The sequence below is a fragment of the Sorex araneus genome, chromosome X, assembly GCF_027595985.1.
Source record: "Sorex araneus isolate mSorAra2 chromosome X, mSorAra2.pri, whole genome shotgun sequence".
In the NCBI taxonomy this organism is placed as follows: Eukaryota; Metazoa; Chordata; class Mammalia; order Eulipotyphla; family Soricidae; genus Sorex; species Sorex araneus.
In genome coordinates, this window is record NC_073313.1 from 135,627,562 (window position 1) to 135,639,844 (window position 12,283).

General features: G+C 43.7%; 1 protein-coding gene across 2 annotated transcripts in view; it reads right to left on the reverse strand.

Moving 5' to 3' along the window:
• Positions 1–12,283, reverse strand: part of ATP7A (ATPase copper transporting alpha) — a 175,232-nt gene that overhangs the window by 114,860 nt on the left and 48,089 nt on the right. For both annotated transcript variants that reach the window (XM_055122415.1, XM_055122414.1), the window contains exon 2: positions 4,377–4,473. The gene's annotated coding sequence lies outside the window, so the exon portion shown is untranslated. The remainder of the gene's footprint in view (positions 1–4,376; positions 4,474–12,283) is intronic.

Below are 12,283 nucleotides of genomic sequence, written 5' to 3' on the forward strand. Positions count from 1 at the left end.
TGGCCTAACCAGGTTCTGTCACCAGTTCTACATACAGTCTCCCAAGCAGTGCCAGGAATTATTCCTGAGCACAGAGTCACGTATGTGACACCCCTCCCACCACAAACTGCAACAGAAATTCCTTTCATACACCCATATACTTTGATACTTCTTACCTATGCTCTAGTTTTTTCATAGACCGTATGACCTAATATATCATATTTACTCGCTATGTTTATTGCTAATCACCTGTCTTCTGGTGGTTTTAAAATGTGTTCACAAATTCTTTACTCCCTTTTTTGGTTCTTGGGCCAAACCCAGAGTGTATGGAACCTATTCCTGGCTCCATGTTCAGGATTACACCTGGCTGTTCTCAAGGGACCATACATAATATAAGGGATTGTACCAGGGTCAGTTACATGCAAGGCAAGTGTCTTGCCGCCTAAACTAACTCTATAGCCCTACACTTCTTTTTTATTTATTTATTTATTTATTTATTTATTTTTAAATAGTGAATTACCGTGAGGTACAGTTACATACTTACAAACTTTCATGTTTGCGTTTCACTCATACAATGATCGAGTACCCATCCCTCCACCAGTGCCCATTCTCCACCACCAATGATCCCAGTATCCCTCCCACCACCCATACCCCCCCACTCCGCCTCTGTGGAGGGCATTCCCTTTTGTTCTCTCTCCTTCTGGGTGTTGTGGTTTGCAATAGAGGCATTGAGTGCCATTGTAGTCGATCTATAGTCTACATTCAGCACACATCTCCCAACCCGAGTGGGTCTTCCAAACACCCTTTACTTGATGTTCCCTTCTTTATCTAAGCTGTCTTTTCCCCCAGCATGTGAGGCCGGCTTCCAAGTCATGGGGCAAACTGCCTGGATCTTATTTCTACTATTCTTGGGTATTAGTCTCCTATTCTGTTACTTTATATTCCACAGATGAATGCAACCTTTCTATGTCTGATCCTCTCTTTCTGACTCATTTCACTTAACATGATACTTTTCATGTTGATCCACTTATATGCAAATTTCATGGGTTCATCTTTTCTAATAGCTGCATAGTATTCCATTGTGTAGATGTACCAAAGTTTCTTTAACCAGTCATCTGTTCTAGGGCACTCGGGTTTTTTCCAGATTTTGGCTATTGTAATCAGTGCATCAATGAACATACAAGTGCAGATGTCATTTCTACTATACTTTTTTGCCGCTCCGGGATATATTCCCAGAAGTGATATTGCTGGGTCAAATGGGAGTTCAATTTCTAATTTTTTGAGAATCGCCCATACTGTTTTTCCAGAAGGTCTACCCTCTACTTCTTTTTCAAATGGTCAAATATAACTCCTCCCACCTTTGCGTGTGATTTGAACTCAGTGACTTGCTTTCTGGTATGACTTATAAGACTAAGTCATAAGAGGCACTGCTGAGGATTACTGACATAGAGATATTATAGGTTCTTCCTTACCTCTCTCTTGAATCACTATATCTGGGAACTGGCATCTGCCGTGCCATAAAAACACTCAAGTAGCTGCATGAAAAGGTTAATGCATCAGTATGGAACTGAGGCTTCCTATCAACATCCAGCTAAGACTAGAAGTTTCCTGCCACTAGCCAGGTGAGTAAGCCATCTTGGAAGCTGGCCTTCACTCTCAGTCCTTTGGATGTCTGCAGTCTGCAGACTACAACTTTATGAGGCCCTGAGTCAGAATAGTGCCAAAGGCCTCTTCATGCAGGAAAATGGGGGGTGCTCAGACCGGAAATAGAATCAAGTGGTGTCAGGGCCTCTCACCGGGAAAGAAATCCACCTATGGACCAGACTTCAACTTTAAACTGTGGCTTCCTGCCCTGGGAAGTAAGTGGCACTTCAAAGGTAGTAAACAGTGACCTGAGAAAGCGAAAACTGAACAGAACTCCGGACAAAACAATGCTATTGTCCTACTCTTACAATACCAAAACAGGAGGTAAAATATTTATAGACGTGGTCAGTACCCACCACAGATACCATCTCAGTATCCATCCCCAAATCTGCTACAGACACCAATTCCGGCCCCTCTTCTTAGAAACAGATCCTGAGGGCACATTCCTAAGGTTAACTCCTCCCACACTGAAGTAAAAGCAGAACACTAGGGGTGAGCTTGGATGCTGAAGAAGCAACTGCTTAGCGAGGCCAGATAAAGCTCCTCCCAGTGCACAGCTGGCTGCTCCAAAGCAAGTCACGTAAGGCAAATCACAGCCAAGGAGAGAGGAGGCTAACTTTCCTGATCTGCTTCCTTCTGCGAAGGAGAACCCACCCTCCTCTTACTTATGGTGGCTCCCTGCAGAGGTCATAAATCATGCCCAGACTTCTGTGACTAAAGAAGCCAAACCTGGAGACTGTCAGGTTCTGTCAAACTTGCACGATCGGTCGCCTGCCACTCTGGTCCTCTCAACGTAGTGCAGAAGGCAAGTGAGGGAGCTCACAATCTACATGGTCATGTCATTACCTCAAAAGTGTACATCTCAGTGCATGAGTGCCCCTAGGCACTCGCAAACCCAAATCCCTGATCAACACTGACTAGGCCTTTGACGACATGCATGGAGCAGGACTCTGGCAGCTGTGCTGTCTGAGAGCCCCAGGACTATGGACACATTCCAGTTGTACCACAGACAGTTGTGTGTGAACAGCATAAAACTGAGGGACGAGGTGGCGGCAGCAGAGAGACTGTATAGCGGGTAAGGTATCTGCCTTGCCCGTGGCTGACCGGCTGGGTTCAATTCCCAGGCAGGAACGATCTTTAAGTGCTGAGGCAGGAGTAAGCCCTGAGCTCCATGGTCCAACAAAAAATAAATAAAAACAAAAGAGGGATGCCACCACCCATGAGCACCAAACTAAATATTCTGTGAGCACCATGGGCAGGAACTATGGAGAACACGTATGGGAACACCACATAAACACCAGCAAAAATCATTCATAATTTGTGTGACAAGCTGATAAGTACTGAACTGAGTACTTGTCCAGTAAGCACATGTGCAGCACCACAAGTAAAGGAGTACAAATGTCAAGATGTTTGCACATTATATATCTGATAAGGGTTTAATATCCAGAATATATAAAGAACTTACAAAACTCAACAACAGTGACAACCACACACTAGAAATCCGATTTAAAAATGATAGGGTGGGGCCAGAGGGTAAGGTGCTTGCCTACCATGTGGACAACCCAGGTTCTGTCCCTGTCACTGCACACGCCCCCTTCCTCCAACATTGCCAGGAGTAATCCCTGAGCACAGAGCTAGGAGTAAGCCCTGAGCACTTTAAGGTATGGCACAAAATCCCCTCCCCAAATGAGTAGAAGATAAGAATAGACATTTTTCTGAAAGACATACAGATGGCCAATAGGCACATGGAAAGATGTTCATCACCTGTTTTAAGGTAAGTTTAAATTAAAACAACAGTGTGATATGAACTCCCATCTGTGAGAATGCCTATTGTCTAAAAATCAAAAAGAAGTATTAGAGAATGTGTGGAATAAAGGGAACCCATGCATATGCTAGTAGGAATGTAAATCAGTCATGATGGAAAGCAGTATCAAGATTCTCAAAAATTTTAAAATAGAGACCAGGGGGCTGGAGTGATAGCACAGCGGGTAGGGCGTTTGCCTTGCACGCGGCCGACCCAGGTTCAAATCCCAGCATCCCATATGGTCCCCTGAGCACTGCCAGGAGTAATTCCTTAGTGCAGAGCCAGGAGTAACCCCTGTGCATCGCCAGGTGTGACCCAAAAACCAAAAATAAAATAAAATAGAGACCAGAAGTGTGTTCCAAAACACATGCTTTGCATGTGCAAACTCCTGGGCTTAATTACTGGCATGCTTCACCCCCTGAGAACTGGCAGATGTGGCTCTGGTATTCCTGAGCAACATGGAGAGTATCCCCAGGCCATTGATCATTTACCACGTGTGCTCTCACAACAAATATCAATACTCTTTAAATGTTTTCATTTTTTTTTTGTCTTGGGCCACACCAAGCAGTGCTCAGGGATAATTCCTGCCTCTGCGCTCAGGGATAATTCTTGGCAGGGCTCGGGAATTCATAGGGGATAAAACCTAAGTGCCTTACCTTCTACACTATTCTTCCATTCTCCCCCCCCAATAACAAAATTTTATTTAAAAAATAATAAAGGAGTGAAAATGTCAGAGAGTACCACAATCAAGTGTGTGAGCACCACAACCTGATATGTAATCCCTGATAAGCACTAGCGCTAGAGATGTGCCAGTACCATAGCCATGGGTGTGCAATCCCTGGTCCTAACAATAAAAACATCAGCAACAATAACAGAAATGGGGACAGTTGGAAGAAATAAAATAGTAATTAAGGATCTGGGGCAATAGTACAGCAGGTAGGACACTTGCCTTGCACACTGGTCCACCTGCGCTTGCCCTGAGCACCACCAAGAGTGATTCCTAAGTGCAGAGCGTGGAGTGAGTCCTGAGCAGCACCAGCGTGGCCCTGAAAAAAAAATGGGGAAGAAAACAGTAAATAAGGTGATAAAATTTAAAGTTTTATCAAAAACTACCCCCCTACCAAAAGAAAAAGGAAACCTAACGGACAGTTCTATAAATGAGTTCTATCAAAACTTACTGTCCTCCCCAAGCATTTTCAAAAACTGAAGAAACAAATTCTTATAATTTTTATGCAGTCAACATTACCCTGATACCAAAAGCAGACAAAAACATGACTGAAAAGGAAAACTGTACGCCAATACTATCCCTATACATGAACAAAAAAAGGTAAAACTTCTCCCAAAAATGGCAGCAAACCAAATTCAATATATTAAAGGTATATTTTTCATCATTACTGTGTGGAATATATTCCAGGGACACAAGAAATGTTGAACATATGCAAATCAATTATTAATGCAATACACTAGCATCTCAACTAAAAAGTGACATTCCCCACACAAGTTCACCAACAAAAAGACATGAGATATCACATCTAGGTGTGTGATCACTGCAGAAACCCCTGGTATGCATCATAAGTGAGTGTGCAAGCATCATAGCCTGTTATGTAATGCCCAGCAAGAAGCACCACGACCAAGCATATGTTTCACCCCTTACCCACAGACAAAACAATATCAACAGAGGAAAGGGTAAGGTTGGGGGTAAAAAGTGAAAAATTTTAAAAACAAAAGATGCCCCAAAACAGCTCAGTGATATAAGCACATGCCTTAAGAAACATGAGCCCACAAGCTCAACCCCTGTGCCGCCTAAATTCAATATGGGTAGTCCTGCAAGTCCTGCTGTTTGGGACGCAGAGACCCACAGGAAGTATGCGATCCTTGGCACACTATATAGCCAGGTGTGTGCAAGCACTGCAACTAAAGTGTGCAACCACTTGCAAGCACTGCAACTAAAAGATGTGTGAGAACCACGACTAGAAATGCAATTCCAGAGAGCAGTGAGTACTACAACTAGAATGTACTCAAGCACCACAACTGAAGGACTGCAACTACAGGCAAGCATACATGCCAAGCTCCACAACTAATTTTCATTTTCTGATTTGGGGGCCACATTTAGCAGTGCTTGGGGCTACTTCTGTGTTCAGGGGTCACTCCTGGATTGCAAAGAGACCATGCAGTGTAGGGGCTCAAATCCAAGCCTCCCACATGTAAAACATGATTATATACACTCCACCCACTGATCTATCTCCCTAACCCAAGAACTGCAACAACGGTGTGACCCCCAGCAAGCACTGTGACTGAATGCAGGTGTATCACAACCAGATGTGCAAGCTCCAGAGAGCACCAGAGCAAATTTGTATCATAATCAACAGTGGATAATTCTCAGTCACCATAACAACAATGAAGGGAAGAAAGGGATAAATTGGTTTTAAATTAAAATTTTGTTAAAGATGAGGCTGGAGAGATAGAGAGTGGGTGCGGTGATTCCCTGTAGGCAGACGACTCAACTTCCATTCCTCAGTATCCCATATGGCCTCCCAAACCCCACCAGAAGTGATCTCTGGGTGCAGAGCCAGAAGTAAGCTCTGAGCACAGCTGGGTGTGGCCTATAAGCAAACAAATAAAAAGAATAGAGGGGAAAAAAAGAAAAAAATAGAGAACCTGAAAAGCTACTTCAGGAAATAAAAGAGGACACGAGGAAATGGACAGACATTCCCTGCTCATGGATTGAAAGAATTAATATTGTCAAAATGGCAATTCTCCCCAAAGCATTGTACAAATTCAATGTGATCTTTATAGGGATAACCTTGTCATTCTTTAAAGAAATGGAACAAGTGCTCCTGAAATTCATATGGAACAATAAGCCCCCACGAAGAGCTAAAGCAATTCTTGGGAAAAAGAAAATGGGAGGAATCAACCTCCCCAACTTTCAACTCTACTACAAAGAGGTAGTCATTAAAACAGCACTGTACTGGAACAAAGGCAGAGCTGCAGACCAATGGAACAGGGTTGAATACTCTGACACATCCCCTCAAATATATGATCATCTAATCGTTGATAAGGGAGCAAGAAATGTGAAGTGGAGCAAGGAAAGCACGTTCAACAAACTGTGCTGGCAAAACTGGACAGCTACATGCAAAAAAATGGGCTTAGACCTCCACCTATCACCATGCACAAAAGTCAGATCAAAATGGATTAAAGACCTCAACATCAGACCAGAATCCCTAAGGATTGAAGACAAGGTCGGCAAAACCCTCCACAACATTGAAGCCAAAGGTATCTTCAAAGCTGACATGCCACTGGCCAAGCAAGTGAAAACAGATAAATATATGGGACTATCTCAAACTAAGAAGCTTCTGCGCCTCAAGAGAAACAGTGACCAAAGTACAAAGACAATCTACAGAATGGGAAAGGATATTTACGCAGTACTCATCCGATAAAGGGTTGATAACAAGGATATACAATGCACTGGTTGAACTCCACAAGAAGAAAACTGCCGACCCGATCAAAAAATGGGGTGATGAAATGAACAGAAACTTTCCCAAAGAAGAAATCTGAAAGGCAGAGAGGCACATGAGAAAATGTTCAACATCACTAATCATCAGGGAGATGCAGATCAAAACAACAATGAGATATCTCACACCACAGAGACTGGCCCACATCCCAAAAAACAAAAGCAACCGCTGTTGGCGTGGATGTGGGAAGAAAAGGAATCTCCTTCACTGCTGGTGGGAATGCCAACTAGTTCAGCCCTTTTGGAAAACAATATGGACGATTCTCAAAAAACTAGAGGTTGAGCTCCCATTTGACCCAGCAATACCACTGCTGGGAATATATCCCAGAGGAGCAAAAAAGTATAGTCGAAATGACATCTGCACTTATATGTTCATCGCAGCACTGTTTACAATAGCCAGAATCTGGAAAAAACCCGAGTGCCCTAGAACAGATGACTGGTTGAAGAAACTCTGGTACATCTATACAATGGAATACTATGTAGCTGTTAGAAAAAAGGAGGTCATGACGTTTGCATATAAGTGGATCAGCATGGAAAGTATCATGCTAAGTGAAATGAGTCAGAAAGAGAGAGACAGACATAGAAAGATTGCACTCATCTGTGGAATATAGAATAATAGACTATAAGACTAACACCCAAGAATAGTAGAAATAAGTACCAGGAGGTTGTCTCCATGGCTTGGAGGCTGGTCTCTCATTCTGGGCAACTCAGAGAAGGGAACACCAAGTAAAATGTGGTTGGAGGTCATGTGGGGAAAGGATGATGCGGGCCGAATATAGACTAGAGACTGAACACAATGGCCACTCAACACCTTTATTGCAAACCACAACACCTAATCAGAGAGAGAGAACAAAAGGGAATACCCTGCCATAGTGGCAGTGTGGGGTGGGGGGGAGACGGGACTGGGGAGGGTGGGAGGGATGCTGGGTTTACTGGTGGTGGAGAATGGGCACTGGTGAAGGGATGGGTTATCGAACTTGTATGGGGGAAACATGAGCACAAAAATGTATAAATCTGTAACTGTACCCTCACGTTGACTCACTAATTAAAAATAAACTATTAATAAAATAATTTAAAAAAATAAATAAAAGACATACATGGACCACAGTCTGGCAAGCATGTGTGCAAGTACCACAAAAAAGGAGAACAAAAAGAGAGAGAGAACAAAAGGAAATGCCCTGCCACAGAGGTCGGGATGGAGTGTGTGGTGGGGGAGATATAAGGGGATCAACAGTGGTGGAGAATCGGCACTGGTGGAGGGATGGGTACTCGAGCATTGTATGACTGAAACACAAGCACGAAAATATGTACATCTGTAACTGCACCCTCACGGTGATTCACAAATTAAAAAAATAATAAATTTTAAAAAAGAAAAAAAGGTCATAATACTAAAAAACAGGGGGGGAGAACATTGTCTTCAAGTGTGTGAGCATTTCAAACAAATATGTCATCCCGAAACAAGTACTACAGCCAAGTACAGGTATGTTTCCCACCTGCCATCAAAACATTTCCAACAGAGAGAATGGAAAGAGGAAGAAATAAAATGATCTTATTACTTAAACTGTTTTCAAAATACTGATTGCCTATTCTCTTTTATCAGACAATTGTCATTATATAAACAGAATTAAATGCCAGGTGAAAGCTGGAGCATGGTATGGTTTTGTTTGTTATTTATTGTTTTTTGCTACTGAATTGGAGGGAGGCCCACATGTACCTGAGGTTTGGGCCAGGGCAATTTTAGGAGGTGTTCAGGGGTTCACAGTGCTAGATTCGAAACCCAAACATGCAAAGTATTCAGCTGTGTTTGCTGTTTATACCCACTGTACATCTTAAAATCATGTTATTTAGTTAAATATTATGCAAACTTATTATTAAAGTGTAAATACTTATTTCTTCCTATAAAAAACAAAGACCAGAGGGCCAAAGTTTCAAAGGAGCAAGCCTCAACAGGTGTATTCCCTGAGCAAAGAGCCAGGAGTAAGCCCTGAGTAATTCAGGTAAAAATATAAACTGCCACAACAGCTATACATACATGAAGCAATTTGAATAGACTAAAGAAAATCAAAAGACAAAACCCGGGGAGAAAACAAAAAATAAAGATTAAAGTCAGAGAGATAGCTCAGTGGCTGGAGCTCCTGTTTGCATGCTGGACGCCTGAGAAACCCAACAGAGAAAGTTCCTGCCAGCACCACCTGAAGCAATCCCCAAACACAGAGCCAGAAACAGCCTCTGAGTGTGGTCCCACAAAACAAACAAATTAAAATGGTAGAACTGTTAGAGCTCTACCACAACAGCTGTCACATACATGAAGCAATTTTAACAGACTGGGGAAGATCAAAAGACAAAATAATTCTGCTCACCATTTGCATGAACCCAAAGCAGGAATCAAAGATATGGTAATCTAGAGTACAGATGTTAAGGTGCATCACCTACAAGCAGGGGACCTTTGTTTAATCCTGAGGAAACAGCTGGGTGAAGCCCTGGAGGTTCTAGAGGTCTCAGAAGAGCACCACCAGGGTTCACTGAGTCATCCTTGGCACTGTAGGGCCATCAATGCACTACATCCTTGGGCTCTCACATTGAAACTCCAGTTCAATTAACTGAGCACTGCTAAGGAGCACCTCTTCCACCCCCCAGCCTTGGAAAAATGGAAATCTTGAATGAAACAATATGGATGTGCTTTATGCAAGAAAAACAAAGGAGGATTGAGGAGGCAGAGCAAAGAAATAAAAAAATTAAACACAGGATCTCAAGTGCACACCAGAGATGTTCTACAGTCTGCAACCCAGCAATCAGCTAATGGATATTCTCTACGGTGTAACAAAAAGTATATTAGGTAAGAAGTATAGTCCCACGGAGAGTGGAGGGGAAGAACAGAAGAATCTGTGGTACAGAATATTACTCAGGGTGAAAACCTGGACTTCAGTTTTTTTTTTCTTAATTCCACCCTCCAATGTTGGAAGAAAGCAGACAATCTGATAGAGTATAGTGCTAGAACAATTTATGTAAGAGAACCTAATGTTAACAGTATTGTAAACCACAGTGCCTAAAATACAATCACTGTCACTGTATCACTGTCATCCCGTTGCTCATGGATTTGCTCAAGTGGGCACTGGTAACATCTCCATGAGACTTGTTACTGTTTTTGTGTTTTTTTTTTTTTTGCATATCGGATACGCCACGGGTAGTTTGCCAGGCTCTGCCATGGGGACAAGATACTCTCGGTAGCTTTTCGGGCTCTCCGAGAGGGGCGGAGGAAGGGAACCCAGGTCCACTGCATGCAAGGCGAACACCCTACCCGCTGTGCTATCGCTCCAGCCCAATAAAAATTTAAAAGTTAAAATAAACTTTAAAAGTTAAATTTAAGTGGCGACAGAGTTAGTAGAATGGGTAAGGAACTTGCCTTGCACCTGTCTGACCCAGGTTCAATCTCAAACATCCCACATGGTTCCCTGAGCACAGTTGGGTGTGCTCCACCCCAACAAAAAAAAGGTAAAATTTCGCCCTAAGAAAATCTGATGAGGGGACTGGAGCGATAGTACAGCGGGTAGGGCATTTGCCTTGCACACAAATGAGCCGGGTTCGATTCCCAGCATCCCATATGGTCCCTTGAGCACCGCTAGGAGTGATTCCTGAGTGCAAAGCCAGGAGTAACCCCTGAGCATCACCGGGTCTGTTTTTTGTTTTGTTTGGGGGACACACCTAGTGATGTTCAGGGGTTCTTCCTGGCTTCATGCTCAGGGATTATCACTCTTGGGGTTCAGGGACCATATGTGGTGCCAGGGATCAAACCCAGCCAGCTACATGCAAGGCAGTACCTTACCTGCTGCTCTCTTTTGGACTCACCTTTATTTCTTACCTGTGGGAGCTAAAAGACTTGACCAGGGGGCTGGAGCGATAGCACAGCGGGTAGGGCGTCTGCCTTGCATGCAGCCAACCCGGGTTCGATTCCTAGTATCCCATATAGTCCCCTGAACACCGCCAGGGGTAATTCCTGAGCACAGAGCCAGGAGTAAACCCTGTGCATCACCAGTGTGACCCCAAAAAAAGAAAAAAAAGACTTGACCAAATATTAATAATAAAAATATGAGCAGAGAGGTAGTTACAAAGACTAAGGCACTTTCCATGCAGGCAGCTGACCCCATTTCAATCCTGGCACCACGAGGTCCCTTGAGCATCACTGAGTATAGCCCTGAAGAACACTGAGCACCATCAGATGTGGCCTGGGTAATACATGGCACTGCAGGATGCTCCTCAAAACACAAATCTGTAGCCCCTCACATTAAACAACTAGCCTAGTCGGCTGAGAATCGCCAGACGGGGCCACTGGGCTTCCTAAACACTGCCTGGGAGATTCAAAACTATATAAAAATAAAAATAAGCACACGCCTACTGATTTGGGGAGAGGGCAAGAGATATGTTTGTATGAGACTAAGTATGAGAAAGAGAACCACCAATCACTTCCACAATCCCTTACACACTTTGTATCTGTAGGATAATGGTTGGTTTGCCCTTCCTCCCTGGCCGCTGGGAGCTTGTGGTTGTTGATTGCCCCCCAACCTGTAAATTACCTTTGTCTCCTGATCAGACTCTGACTTGTAATTACTGTCTTTCTCTTCTCAATGTCCTTTGCATGGTTAGTTATTTCAGAGCAGTTGTTTGTTGTATGGATACAGGAAGACAGTTTGAGAAAACAAGCCTGTGGCTTGGGAGTTGATTGACTCCAGATAATATACCTCCTGGACATCTGCTCTCTCACTGGCCCTTACTTCCTAGATCACCAAAAGCAGGGTCCCAACTAGGGACCCTACTTCCTAGATCACCAAAAGCAGGATCCCAACTAGGGACCCTGCTTTTGGTGATGGTTGGAAAAGGGGACTGATGGTTGGAGAAAGGGATTGTTGGTTGATGGATGGATTGATTGAAGGTTGCTGCAGGGGGACTGAAGGAGAGATGGTTACAGAGACAGTAGAGAGAGGGTTGGAGAGAGCTGGGAGAGACGAGAGATTGAATAAACGGCAACTAATCAGCAACCAGCTTGGCCCTTGTTCTTCCTTCATCCGTCAAAGGCAACAGCCTTCCCGGGAGAAGTGGCTTGAGAGCACCGAACATGGGCGGCAAGAGAGAGCCGCCCGGAGAGCCCTCACACATCCCTCACGTGTAACTGTGAGGGGCTTACACAGCCCTGTGGCGTGGGAAATTTCACAGCCCCACACAGGAGCGCTCCAGTGATGGAATTTGTTTTCACGGTATCACTCCTTATAATTTTAGTTATAACCTAGATGGACAGAGTAGTCTTGTTTGGAGGTCAATTTCCTTCAACAGCTCACTACATCATACTATTT